The 12,243-nt window shown below is 42.0% G+C and overlaps 1 long non-coding RNA gene across 1 annotated transcript; it reads right to left on the bottom strand.

The window, feature by feature from the left end:
- Positions 1-189: 189 nt before the first annotated feature.
- On the bottom strand, positions 190-6,044 carry LOC116660821. Its single transcript, XR_004316469.1, has 4 exons — positions 5,814-6,044; positions 5,451-5,550; positions 4,045-4,107; positions 190-1,265 (listed from the first exon to the last, which is right to left on the bottom strand). It is a non-coding gene; the product is annotated as an uncharacterized LOC116660821 (long non-coding RNA).
- Between the last annotated feature and the right edge of the window lie 6,199 nt (positions 6,045-12,243).

The following is a 12,243-nucleotide window of genomic DNA, read 5'->3' as shown; positions in this document are numbered from 1 at the left end:
AAAGCAGGAATCAGATCGGTGGACGGCCCTGGGCGCTCTGGCTTTACTGCGTGTATCAGGACCGCTTTGGCTTTAAATGTTATTTATTAGCTGTAAATATGTGTGTGTGTGTGTGTGTGTGTGTGTGTGTGTGTAAAGGGAGGCTGTACATACTGGAGAGGTCGTTGTGGCTATCTGCATTTATAAACATTTGGTGCTAACTTTGTACGTGTTCCTATCAGTGATGGTCTCACTGAGCCAACTTACTCTTATGAAATAATACAATAAAATGGGCTTAAAAAACTCCACAAAACCTACTTACCTATGTGAAGAAATGGACTCTGCTTTTAATAAAATTGACAACATTTTATTACACTGCTAAGTCATTATTTTGTATCATTTAACCTGCCTAAAAAAGAAACTTATTCTTAGGGCCGATTCGTTCAGCAAATTTTTACTGAGGAACCACTATGCTTAGTAAAAAAAATAAAATAAAAAAAAATATATTTATTTCATAGTGCACATTATATTTTATTTTTTATATTTATATTTATACAAAGTCTTAAAGATCCTTTACACTATAGAGAAAAATGATATAGGATTTTCACTAAATAAAATGCACAAGACTTTCCTTCCCTGCTGGAGGCTTTTCCACAAGTAAAGTGTTAGGTTCATATAAAAATACCTTTGACCATTTTCTGGAACACAGTGTCTCTATTTTTGAGTGCTAATTATTAGCTACAAAGTGAGTGGCATTTGTGCAATAAAATGAAACATTTGGGATGGGAGGGTGCATTTTTTAGGCCTTAGCTTTGGGTTGTCTTGATAATGAAAAAGAATAACGGTAACGGCCCATCCACATAGCTAAGTACTTAGCACTTAGTACTTAGTACTCCTGCACCAATTTCTAGAGCACGAATTGCCCTTCTGGGACTCAGAATAGCTCACTGTTGGTTTGACTCCCCAGCCCACACCTTCTTCATTTAAAGCACGATCCGAGGAAGCAGACATATTCCAGGGACTTGCCCCACACCACGCGGCTTCCCCTTCTTAAGTGTGTATGAAGGAGAAAGTAGGTGAGAATTTACTTATTCCCCGTCATTCCATTTCTGTTAAGAGCAATCACTCCGGGCTCCAAATGCCTGACCAGCCGCACGCCCAGACTCCTGATAGCACGGAGTTTGTTTATTCCTGCTTTGGGTCCTTTTCCAGGTTGGGTGGAAGCCAGTGCCAGGGCTTCTAGACGGCAGGTGGCAAACCGAGTCAGCCAGTTCCTAAGCTTCTTTCTGCGAGAAAGTAACGATGCTCGAAAACACTAAGCAACAGACAAACATGATTTCTGAGGAAACTATCCTGAGGTCTGTTGACGAAGAGTGATTTTTTAACTCCTTTATTGTCGTCTGGTTCCTGTACAGCAAACTGCACATATTTTAGGTGCGCAATTTGATGAATTTTGATAGACGTATACATCCTGGAAGCCACCATCGCAATCCAGACAGCTTACATTGCCATCACTCCCCAAGAGGTGCGATTTTTGAATTCCCAGTTTATCCCTTCCCACCCTCTTTACCCCCAGTAACCATGAGTTTGTTCTTATGAAGAGAAATTCTTTAGCTACCATGTTCCCAGTGTGTGCCAACGGCCGATTTCATTTCTTCTTTTTTTTTAATCTGGACTTGGCTGGCCATACTGATCATGGAGTTTTGATCTCAATAAAATGTCAGATGATTAAGGAATACGGTCAATAATATTGTAATAACTTTGGATGAAGACAGATGATTACCAGAATTATCACGGTGATCATTTCATAAGGTTTGCAAGTATCAAATCACTATGCAGTAGACCCCAAACTAACACAATATTGTCTGTCAACTATATTTCAATTAAAGAAGTGTCGGATCATGAATCTAGTGAATGTGGTAAAAACATACAATAAAAAAAGCAAATTAAAAAAAGGCAAAGAATTGGAGGGAGAGAAGGAAGGAAGGAGAGAAGGAAAGAGGGAAAGAAGGAAGTTTACAGAAGTCACCTCTATTCTCAGTTGACAACCTCCTTGTTACTTGGCCTTTGGGTTTTACAGTAGCAGAGTTTTTGTAGGACTACAGTCACTTACTCTGTCTTGGACACCAAATGTGGCCTAAATATCTCCCTTTCATGTGTAAGAAGATAGCAGAGTAAAGAAAAGATTGTAGGTTTTGGCAAAAGACATATTGGGATTTGAATTGAGTCCCAGTCATTTGCTGCCTGTATAACTTTAAGCAATTAATCTTTCTGTTTCAGTTTGCTCATCCATCAAATCAAGATTTAGAGCGAGTGATCCTGAAAGATCATTGTGAGTCATGGACATCTCACTAAAACGGACTGAAATTTGTTTACCAGAGATTCGTAAGAAAGAATTTCAAAGCATGGACTTTGCTACAAAAAAGAATGTCTTCAGACTTCCACTTTCAAATGAGATAGTGATAGGGACCGAAACAATGGGAAAAAAAAACCAAAACAGACAAAATGTATGGAACAATGGTTTTCAAGTCATTGGATATGAGACAGCAAAGGACGGTGACCCCTGAGGGGGGACACAAATGCTGGAAGACCTGCAGTTGCCCCAGGTTAACATCTGGGGAGAGTTTCAGGGCTGCAGCACAAGAGAAGGGCCCCAGCCAGAACACAGCAATCTGAGCTGGGGAATCAGAGCTGGGGTCCAGGGGGGCCAAGCCCTAGCGCTAGCCAGACGGAGTACCGGATAGGACGGAAGCCCTCGAGGTTGGCAGAGGGTCCCCCTTGAGTCTCTGACTGAGTACTGATCACTGTGTGCATGTGTGTGTGCATGTGTGTGTGCGTGTGTGTGTGCATGTGTGCGTGTGTGTGCGTGTGTGTGTTTGCATGTGTGTGTGTGCATGTGGGGGAGGAATGCACTACCAAAGGTTCAGAAGAGCCATCTAAAAAGAACAGAGGAAAACAGAGCCTGCGCAGCTCACACGGGAATAACATAATGCCTGTCTCCAACTCACAGCCTAGAGAATCCCTCAGCGTCAGCAGGATGCGCAAAAAGGCTTTGCCTCACGAGTTCAGCAGAAATAGCTCTTACTGGTCCTACCAAGACGGCTGAAAAGCAAGACCCAGGGACTAAAGCTGTTTCCAAGAAACTGCATCCCAGAACGAGGCTGACGAATATTTATCCTAATTCTGAGCACTCACCGAGGCAAAACATATAGTTATATTTGTCGATTATTCCTTAATAAAGTTAAAAAAGAAATACCTCCACTTGGCTTTCTAATAAGCATTTAGAATCCAACATGTCAAAAACATCACTACTGATTGTAAAATCTACGAATTCCCCCAATCTTTCCAACCAAGTCGATGTCAATTTCTTTCATTTTCTCTGGAAGAAAGCCTTGGAATCCATCTTTGAATCCTTTCTTTCTTCCGTTTGACATAGTCGGTCAAGAAATCCTTTCAGCCCTGCTTCAAAATAGATGGGGAATCTGACCACCTTTTACTCTCTGACGCTGGCACCACCAGGCCTTACCTGGAGCACTACAATAACCTTCCCCTGGTCTCTCTGCCGCTTCCCTTGCTACCTGTTAGTCTATTAATCATATAACATCCAGGTTAACTTCCTAGAATGCAAAATAACATCTCATTCCTCTCCTCAAAACCTAATCTCTCTCCATTTCGCTGGCCAACAACCGAACTGTAAATTACTGTTTGCGCATGTGAGCATGTGTGTGTACACGTGTGTGCACATTGTTGTGGTCCACTCTGTTCTACGTTTAGCCCGTTTCTAGTTAATCCTCATATGTAGTGCAAGCTATGGATTAAGTTCTTTTTCCTTGTTGATGTGGTGGTGGTGTAGTCATTGTTTGCTTCCTTTTGTGTAGGCAAATTGTTCCAGCGCTGTTTGTTTAAAAGACTATCCTTTCTCCGTCGAATCACATTGGCAACTCTGTTCTCTGATCCTCATAGATCGCTTACTTACAACGATTGATTTTTTTCCAGCAAATGTAGTCACTGAGCAGACTTAAGTCAAAAGCGTGCGCTAAAGTTCTAGTATGGGGAGCTACCTACCTTATCCTGGCTCGAGTCCTTTACCTTCTCATCCAGGGTTCCGGACCTAAGGTGGAAATCCACCTAAGAAATGAGATTAAGGAAAGCACTCAGGCTAAGCTGTCTCTCTGACTTTGTCCCATTCCTCCGGCAGGGTTCCAACATGCAAGGGGATGCTAATTCTGGCTTCACTTACTGCCGCATCCCTCACCAAAATTAGCCGGAAAAGGTTTAAATACAAAGTAAGGGGCTAGAAAACATCTCTGTGCTATCTTGTGCTTTGGCTCTAGGATTGCCTCCATCTCTGTTTTTCTAGAAATTGATTTATGTTATTGTTTGTCTTGCCTTCTCAGATGTACACCCGTTTTCCTGGATAATAATGATTATATCAACCATCTACTTTTTAAAAACTCAGAGTATAAAAATAATTTTACATGCATTTAACAACTCTTTCCTAAACGGATGCATAAATAAATGAACGATGCCTATCATGAGTCAGTCCTTGTAAAACTGTGACAAATAGCACAAAGGAATGAAATTCTTCACTTTTCTCTCCGTGTCTCCCCCTCTGTAGGTTTCCTTAAGCAGTGGGTGTAATTGAACTTGACCAACATACTCATCCTTCCTGGGATGTTCTAAAAATACATTCTTTGATTTATTAAAATAAATTTCTCAACATAATTAGCTCAAGAAAGATTCTCCTTGTATGTCCTAAGAAGGAAAAAAGGAACTGAGACACTGATCCAAAAAAAGCGAAGGAAAGAGTGGGTGAGTTGAGTTAAGGTTAGGGAAAAAAAAAGGGATAGAAAACAGAAGTTAGAGAGCAGGAAGGAAGCTATCTGTGTCATAACACTATATCTTTAATATTAATTTTAAAAGAAAAAATAACTTTTGTTTCCACTGGATGTGCCAACGTCATGTGAGAGAGTATCGTCCACGGAGGGCAATGACGGTACAAGTTAAATAAAGAGTTGGTTGAGTTCATCGCTGTGAGCTCAGCATTCTGATATCCAAGTAAGGACAGAAAAATCGGGCTCTCAGAAATGCCCAAGCTGGAGAGTCTGGGTTGCAGAACAAGGACCCAGGACTCTTCTGCTCCCACGTGTGTTTTGGGCTAAGATGTCACCGATGAGTGATACTCTCAGGTGCATGGAGTATTCTATTTGTTACCAGTTTAGTTGTTTTTTGTTTTTTTTCCCTTGGCAGGAGGTTGGAGGTAATTAGGTTTTGTTTAATTTTTGGATGGAGGTGCTGGGGATTGAACCCAGTGCCTTTTGCCTGCTAAGCATGTGCTCTATCACTTGCGCTATACCCTCCCCCTGGAGTCTTCTATCTGCAACCAGGCCACCAATCGTTTCAAGGAGACCACGGTCCAAGGGCACGTAATAACTCCATGTGCATCAAACAGTGTCGCTCTGCTCCCTCACCTTTACTGCTCTCTAATCCCAAAGGTATGATGTGAGCGAGCGAGGATGGTACCTCTTATCCACAGCCGTGAGAGAAGAAACAAGTTGTATCGAGCACTTTCTGTGAAAGGAATTAGCAGAAATCAGCACGCTGTCATTATAAAGTGGACCTCTTTCCACAAGATGATTTGTCCAAGGAATTGATAAATTTACAGTGTTTTCCACAAGGCACATTCCTAAAAGCTCATCAGGAAAAATAATGGAAATGATGTGACTCACTTAAAATAAGCTAAATGTAGCCTTTATACATACACCAAAAGCCAAGTCAAAAGATAATAAATTGACTAAAAAATATTGATACATAAAATACGACTTCTTACTTACAGCTGCACCAATTTCTAGAGCACGAATTGCCCTTCTGGGACTCAGAATAGCTCACTGTTGGTTTGACTCCCCAGCCCACACCTTCTTCATTTAAAGCACGATCCGAGGAAGCAGACATATTCCAGGGACTTGCCCCACACCACGCGGCTTCCCCTTCTTAAGTGTGTATGAGGGGAAAGTAGGTGAGAATTTACTTATTCCCCGTCATTCCATTTCTGTTAAGAGCGATCACTCCGGGCTCCAAATGCCTGACCAGCCGCACGCCCAGACTCCTGATAGCACGGAGTTTGTTTATTCCTGCTTTGGGTCCTTTTCCAGGTTGGGTGGAAGCCAGTGCCAGGGCTTCTAGACGGCAGGTGGCAAACCGAGTCAGCCAGTTCCTAAGCTTCTTTCTGCGAGAAAGTAACGATGCTCGAAAACACTAAGCAACAGACAAACATGATTTCTGAGGAAACTATCCTGAGGTCTGTTGACGAAGAGTGATTTTTTAACTCCTTTATTGTCGTCTGGTTCCTGTACAGCAAACTGCACATATTTTAGGTGCGCAATTTGATGAATTTTGATAGACGTATACATCCTGGAAACGACCATCACAATCAAGACAGCTTGATGAGACACAGATAATTCTGGAACACCCCTAGTTCTCCATGGAAACCCCTGAAGGAAACAGTCTTTAGGACACAACAGTTATAAAATTCTTCATATTGTTTTTCCCCTCCACGCTGGCAAGAAACCCAGTGACAAGAAGAACATATGAGAGAGAATGACTCAGATCAAACCCATATGACCTCCATTGGTTGAGCAATGCTGGAAACATCTAACCTGGGAGGAATATTTTATGTCAAAAGGATCAAAAAAATGAAGATTGCTTACACTCACCAGATCAGCCCATCTGCCAAAATGACCCCAGTTGACTCCACAAGACACAGAACTGTCCTGTCAAGCCCTGTCCAAATTCCTGGCCCACAAAATTGTGGGATATGACAAAAAGGTTTTAGGTCACTAAAGTTGGGATATTTTATTATTCAGCACTAGAGAAAGAAAACTAAAAGAGCAGTAACTCAAACACGTAATTTACTGGCTCTTATATCTGAAAAATCCAGAGTTCTGGCGGGTTTCAGATATGGCTTGATACAGGTGTTCCTATTTTAAAAATTTCCTTGTTCTGTGTTCATGCCACTCTCAGGCCCCCTCTATTGTTTTATGATGGAGGCTGGCTGGTCGTACGCCCAGAGGAGGGGAGAGTACAGCTCAGTGGTAGAGTGTGTGCTTAGTGTGCGAGAGGTCCTGGGTTCAATCCCCAGCACCTCCATTAAAATAAATAAACCTCCCCTGCAGAACAAAAAGCAAATCCTATACCCAGAGGAAAGGAGAGTGTTTATCTTTGAAGCTACAAGGACACTGAGAAGAAACCCAACAAAAAGTCCTTGCCACGTGGTGCCCCTGCTTATTCCACTTACCTCGTACCCTCTGATCTCTTGCACTCCTTCGTGACTGCTCACCCTTCATCAAACTAGCATAAAAATACTCAGGTCTTGCTTTGAAGGGCCTTCATTTTCTTATGAAGTTTCCCATGTCATGGAAAACTGACATTTAATAACTTTGTGCACTTTGCCTTCATTAAACCATCTTTGTCCGTTTAATTTTCAGACCCAGCCAGGGACCCTAATAGGTAGGAGAAAAAAGTGTTTTTTTCCCTTTCTGTTAAGATTGCAATCCAACAGTCCAGGCCTGGAAACAGCAAGATGAGGAATTTGGGGTGCAGATTGTTTGTTAATGTTTTTCGCTGAAGAGTTTGTGGATCTTTTGGTAAGTTTCTAGAAGGAGCAATCAAATTGGGCGAGAGACTCCGAGAAGAAGAAGGTCACGCTAATAAGACAGAAAAGTTGAGTTCATGTAGATAATTGGGTGTGGTTTTGCTTGTCAGTGTGCAGCCTAAGTGAGGGTACAGTGTCTGTGCTCAGGGGTTAGGCTTCCATTACGTTAGCATTAGGTTTCCTGTGAGAAGGGGAGGGGATAAAATCAAAGGGAGCGGTATGTCACACGACCAGCCAGAGCCCTAAAGAGCCCTCATTTCTAGCAGCTGAATGACTTTATACTTTTTTAAACAGTAAGATAGGAAGAAAACATTCCTCGGGGAATATATGGACAAGAGAATATTTAGAGCTATTTGTTCTTGCTTAAGGCTTAGTATATTTATACAAAGGCAAAAAATAACTTATTAGAATAGGAATAAAAACAAAATGACAGGTGGAATAAAAGAGAGTCAGTGATGGGGAGGGTGTAGCTCAGTGGTATAGAGCACGTGCTTAGCATGCATGAGGTCCTGGGTTCAATCCCCCGTACCTCTGTTAAAACAAACAAACAACAAACAAATCTAATTACACCCCCCCCAAAAAACACTTCTAAAACTGAGTCAATGAGAAATATGTTTATAATTCTATGTTGAGAACATATCACACATTATTAGTGTCCGCAAGAAAACTTAACTTCCAGAACAAGCCCTGACATTGGTGAAAAAGTCACACCACACACAGGGCACTGGCAATATTCTCTATTTTTCCTAAAGAAGGAGAAACTATAAAGTCTTTCCCAAAGAGAAATATGCCATGAAACACCTCAGCCCCCTGAGGCATCCAGCCCTTCCTTGGGCCCGGTGTCTGAGATTGAACCTGTCCCCAGGAGGTAGATTGGGAAACAACCAAGACTGAAAAAAAAAAAAAAGGTAATTTCTTCCACTAGCCTTGAACCTTCCTGCAATGAACAGACGAACAGGGCAGGGCTCACAAAAAGCCTTTGGCCAACTGACAAGGATAGACGTCTCCATGAATTTACTTGTCGCCTGTGGGTCTTGAGGTAGGCGATTGTGTTTCTGCTGAAGTAGATAATTACTAGTTACCAGTGATTGCCTGGTAACTAGCTCTTCCCAGAATGTACTCTGTGGTGTTGCCCTTTAGCAGCTTAGCTTGGGAAATGCTGGATTAAAAGGCTGTAACCCCATGAGGCTTCCACCCTGCTGCTCCAGCTCCTAGTTGCTCGTGCCCGAGGACTGGAAGATGCTTGGAGCACCTGCACTGCAGTGGCTGCTGGTGGAATCCACCATGAGAATGAAAAAGACCATAAGACTCATTTTCTGTGTCCCCAGAGCAGGGCTGAGTTCTGAGGGGAGGGGGAGTGAAAAATCTTCTCTTCGATTCTGATAAGCTGTTGCCTGGTGAAAAGTCATTTTTCTGTTTGGGACCTCATCAAGACAAGTGGACACAAGTCCCTGTGTTTCTGGTCCTCACCGAAGGGACCAAAAGTTAATGCCTACCGTCCTCCCATCGTTCTCAGCTCCTCTCACTCTGATTGGTCTGTATGCGCAATCAAACCCTTTACTCTCTTCCGGTTACAAAACAAATGTCCTGTGCATGTCCACAGTTCTGGGTACTGGGAATCAGGAGGGACTGTTTCCAGCATTTATTTTTACTTGCTTAATTAGCAAAAATGCTTACTTATACAAAGTAGATAGTTTCTTCAGGCTTCTCAGAGTTTAAATACGCTAACAGGCAAACTGATTTGGCTCAAATTATTTTTCTGCTTGACGCATCTCTGTGATGCTTCAGCAAACCCTAGTTTTCATCAGATGATCGAAACATATGTTGCAGAAATGACTGCAGTAAGTCTTTTCTGCTCAAAACCAAGAAGTAGAAAGCCAGTCAGGACAGCTCGTTAGTAGAAAATATAATTGGGTTCTCCCTCTGGTTTCTGCTTTAGGAAATATTCTTGCTAAAAAAAATATTTTGCTGATTAAATATTAGAAACAGCTAAGAAGTTGTGCTTTCATGAATCTTGAAGGTTAATGGTTAGTAACCTTTAAAAGGCACATATCCATGTTGTACACCAGAAAGTAACAAAACATTGTAAGTCAACTATACTCCAATCAAATAAGTACATAAATAAATAAATATTTTCAAAGGCATGAAAAAACAGCAACCAAATTCTCTATAAATATGATGTCTCTGAAGATGGCTGTGAAGGCAGCTGGAGCATGTTTTATAGCGCATTTAAATTATGCCTCAGATGGCATGGCTATCTGACTTATATTTGGCTAAATTGTATCTCTCTGCCTTGCTGCCTTGAGGCACTAGAAGGGCAACACTGTGCCTTCTTTAATTCTGCCTTCTCTGCAGCACCTAACTTAGCACAGATGTAGACGTCCACTAGAAGCTTAATAAATGTTCGTTGAATTAAACTGATCTGGCACCGGGACAGCATGGACAACGTTCCATGTTGTCTCTGTCCAGCTTCTGGAGACGGAGCATATGTTGAGAATGGATGACGTCAACCCAGCTTTGAGACCGTGCATGGCTGCAGGGAACAGACCATGAGCAGATGGGCAAATAGTCAACAAGCCGACAAAAATACAGAGAGCACGGTGTTGTGTGACTTCTGGGGATCTGGAAATGCAAACGAATTTAAAGAGATATAGTTGCCTCATACAGTTGTCACAAGGATTCGAGGGAATGCAGTTAAATGAGCTAGCAAAGAACGTAGCTCCTTTGCTGAAGAAGCGGTAGCCATTATTATTATCATTACTAATAGATTAATAGTAATAAGCCACCTGGCTAATAACAGAATGCTGAGAAATGACTTAGCCTTCAGCAAAGCCAAGAAAATTCTTTCTGAATAATTATTCTGGACTTAATAAGTAGGGTTGTGGCCACCAGCTGGACAGACTAGAGATGACGCTGTCTACTGAGGGACTTCTAATGCTCACCTTGGCTGAGGAAGCCCTACGTGTGCCATGGAATTCAGTTCTGTAGGTTCTGGAAAGCCCTCCCCTTCCCCTCCTCTGCTCGTCTCCCCCTGGTAGTCCTCAGAATTCCCCGGCTCTGCATATCCGAAGCTTCTGCCAAGCCGCCATCACTCCCCGGGGCAGACCACGTCCCCAAGCCTAACCAAAGGTAGCCATGCGCGCTCAGAGGGGCACTTTATGATGCCTCACAAAATGTCTACTAAATAATGAGGGCTCAGTAAATGTTTGCTCAATATATGAATAAACAAGTTAATTAAAGCAAAAGGTCCTGAGAAGAAGTTTCAACTTTATTTGGTAGACATCAGAGAATACATTAAAAGAAAAATTCAGCTGCAAGAAGCTATATTTAGGAAGATTCTTTGGAAGGACTATATAGAAATCATTTGAAATTGGGACAGGGTTGAGACTGAGAGACTAGCCAATCCTGTTCTATTTTGGGAAGGCGAGACAGGTGTCTTAGACAAAGAAACAGTTAATTCAGGTAAGAGGAAGTATGGTAACTTTAGTAATGGGATGGAAGGGACAAAGGAGAAGGAAATATGTCTAAGCAGATTTCAAGCATGAGTGAGAGGATAATTACACATCAATAAAACTAGAAAATACTGCAGGAAGTTCAGTTTTGTGTAAGACAGTGGGCTCAGTTTCAACCAACAGATCAGGAAGGCGTGGGGGGACATGACGGGGAGATGGAGGTTGGGGGCGTGGGAGAGAAGTAGTGGCCAGAGACGTGGATTTTGGAGCTGAGCCCACAGAGATGAGAGCTAATTAAGTAAGATAACCAAGGAAGAAACAATAGTGAGAGAGAAATATGGAGCAAAAATGGAACCTTTCTGTATAACTAAGTTTAGGAAAGATTTGGTGGAGAAGAATCTACTGTAAGAGACTCAGAGAAGCTGTCACATAAGTAGACGTTATCACCAGATACACAAAGTTCCACAAATAAAGAAAGCCAGTTAGCAATGTCCAAAGAAGCTTCTAGATCTGGCAATAGGAAATCTACAGACGACTGCTTAGTGTGTAAATTCCATGGAGTGACAAGAACAAAAGCCCGATTGTGAAGGGCAAAGAACAAATGGGATTTTTCACAACTGGGGTCAATAGCCTTTCGAGAAGTTTGCTGGGAATTCGAGGGGTAGGGGGAAACTGGCTCTCCAAGGCATAGAACAAAAGAGGTAGTATTTTGGCTCATTTTAAGAAAAAGAGAGCTTTGGATATGTTTTTAGGCTTTTGCATTACTGGAGGGAAAGAGATTGATTTCCAAGAAAGTATGGAAATAACTGACAGAGCCTTGAAGAGCAGGGAAATTGGATGTCACATGGGTAACAGACAGCGCACAGGGGTTTTATTTTGACAACCCATGCAGCTTCCATGCACGTTTCTGGGGAGACACCTTCACATACATACACATACTTGATTTCCAACAATAATTTTTAAAAGAACACTATTATAACTTCTATAAATGCCCATGGGGACATCTGCATCGAATTTCATCTAAAGCCAAGAACATACATGGTTGCTCATGTTTATTCAAACAGATCTGGCTCTTATTAGTTATTTCATCTTTATTGAATGTCTTTAGAGCATATAACATTGTCACTGCCTTAGACGTGGCTTTTATTATGCCTTCAGGAG

The sequence above is a fragment of the Camelus ferus genome, chromosome 31 (genome assembly GCF_009834535.1).
Source record: "Camelus ferus isolate YT-003-E chromosome 31, BCGSAC_Cfer_1.0, whole genome shotgun sequence".
In the NCBI taxonomy this organism is placed as follows: Eukaryota; Metazoa; Chordata; class Mammalia; order Artiodactyla; family Camelidae; genus Camelus; species Camelus ferus.
This window is presented reverse-complemented; position numbering and strand designations above follow the sequence as displayed.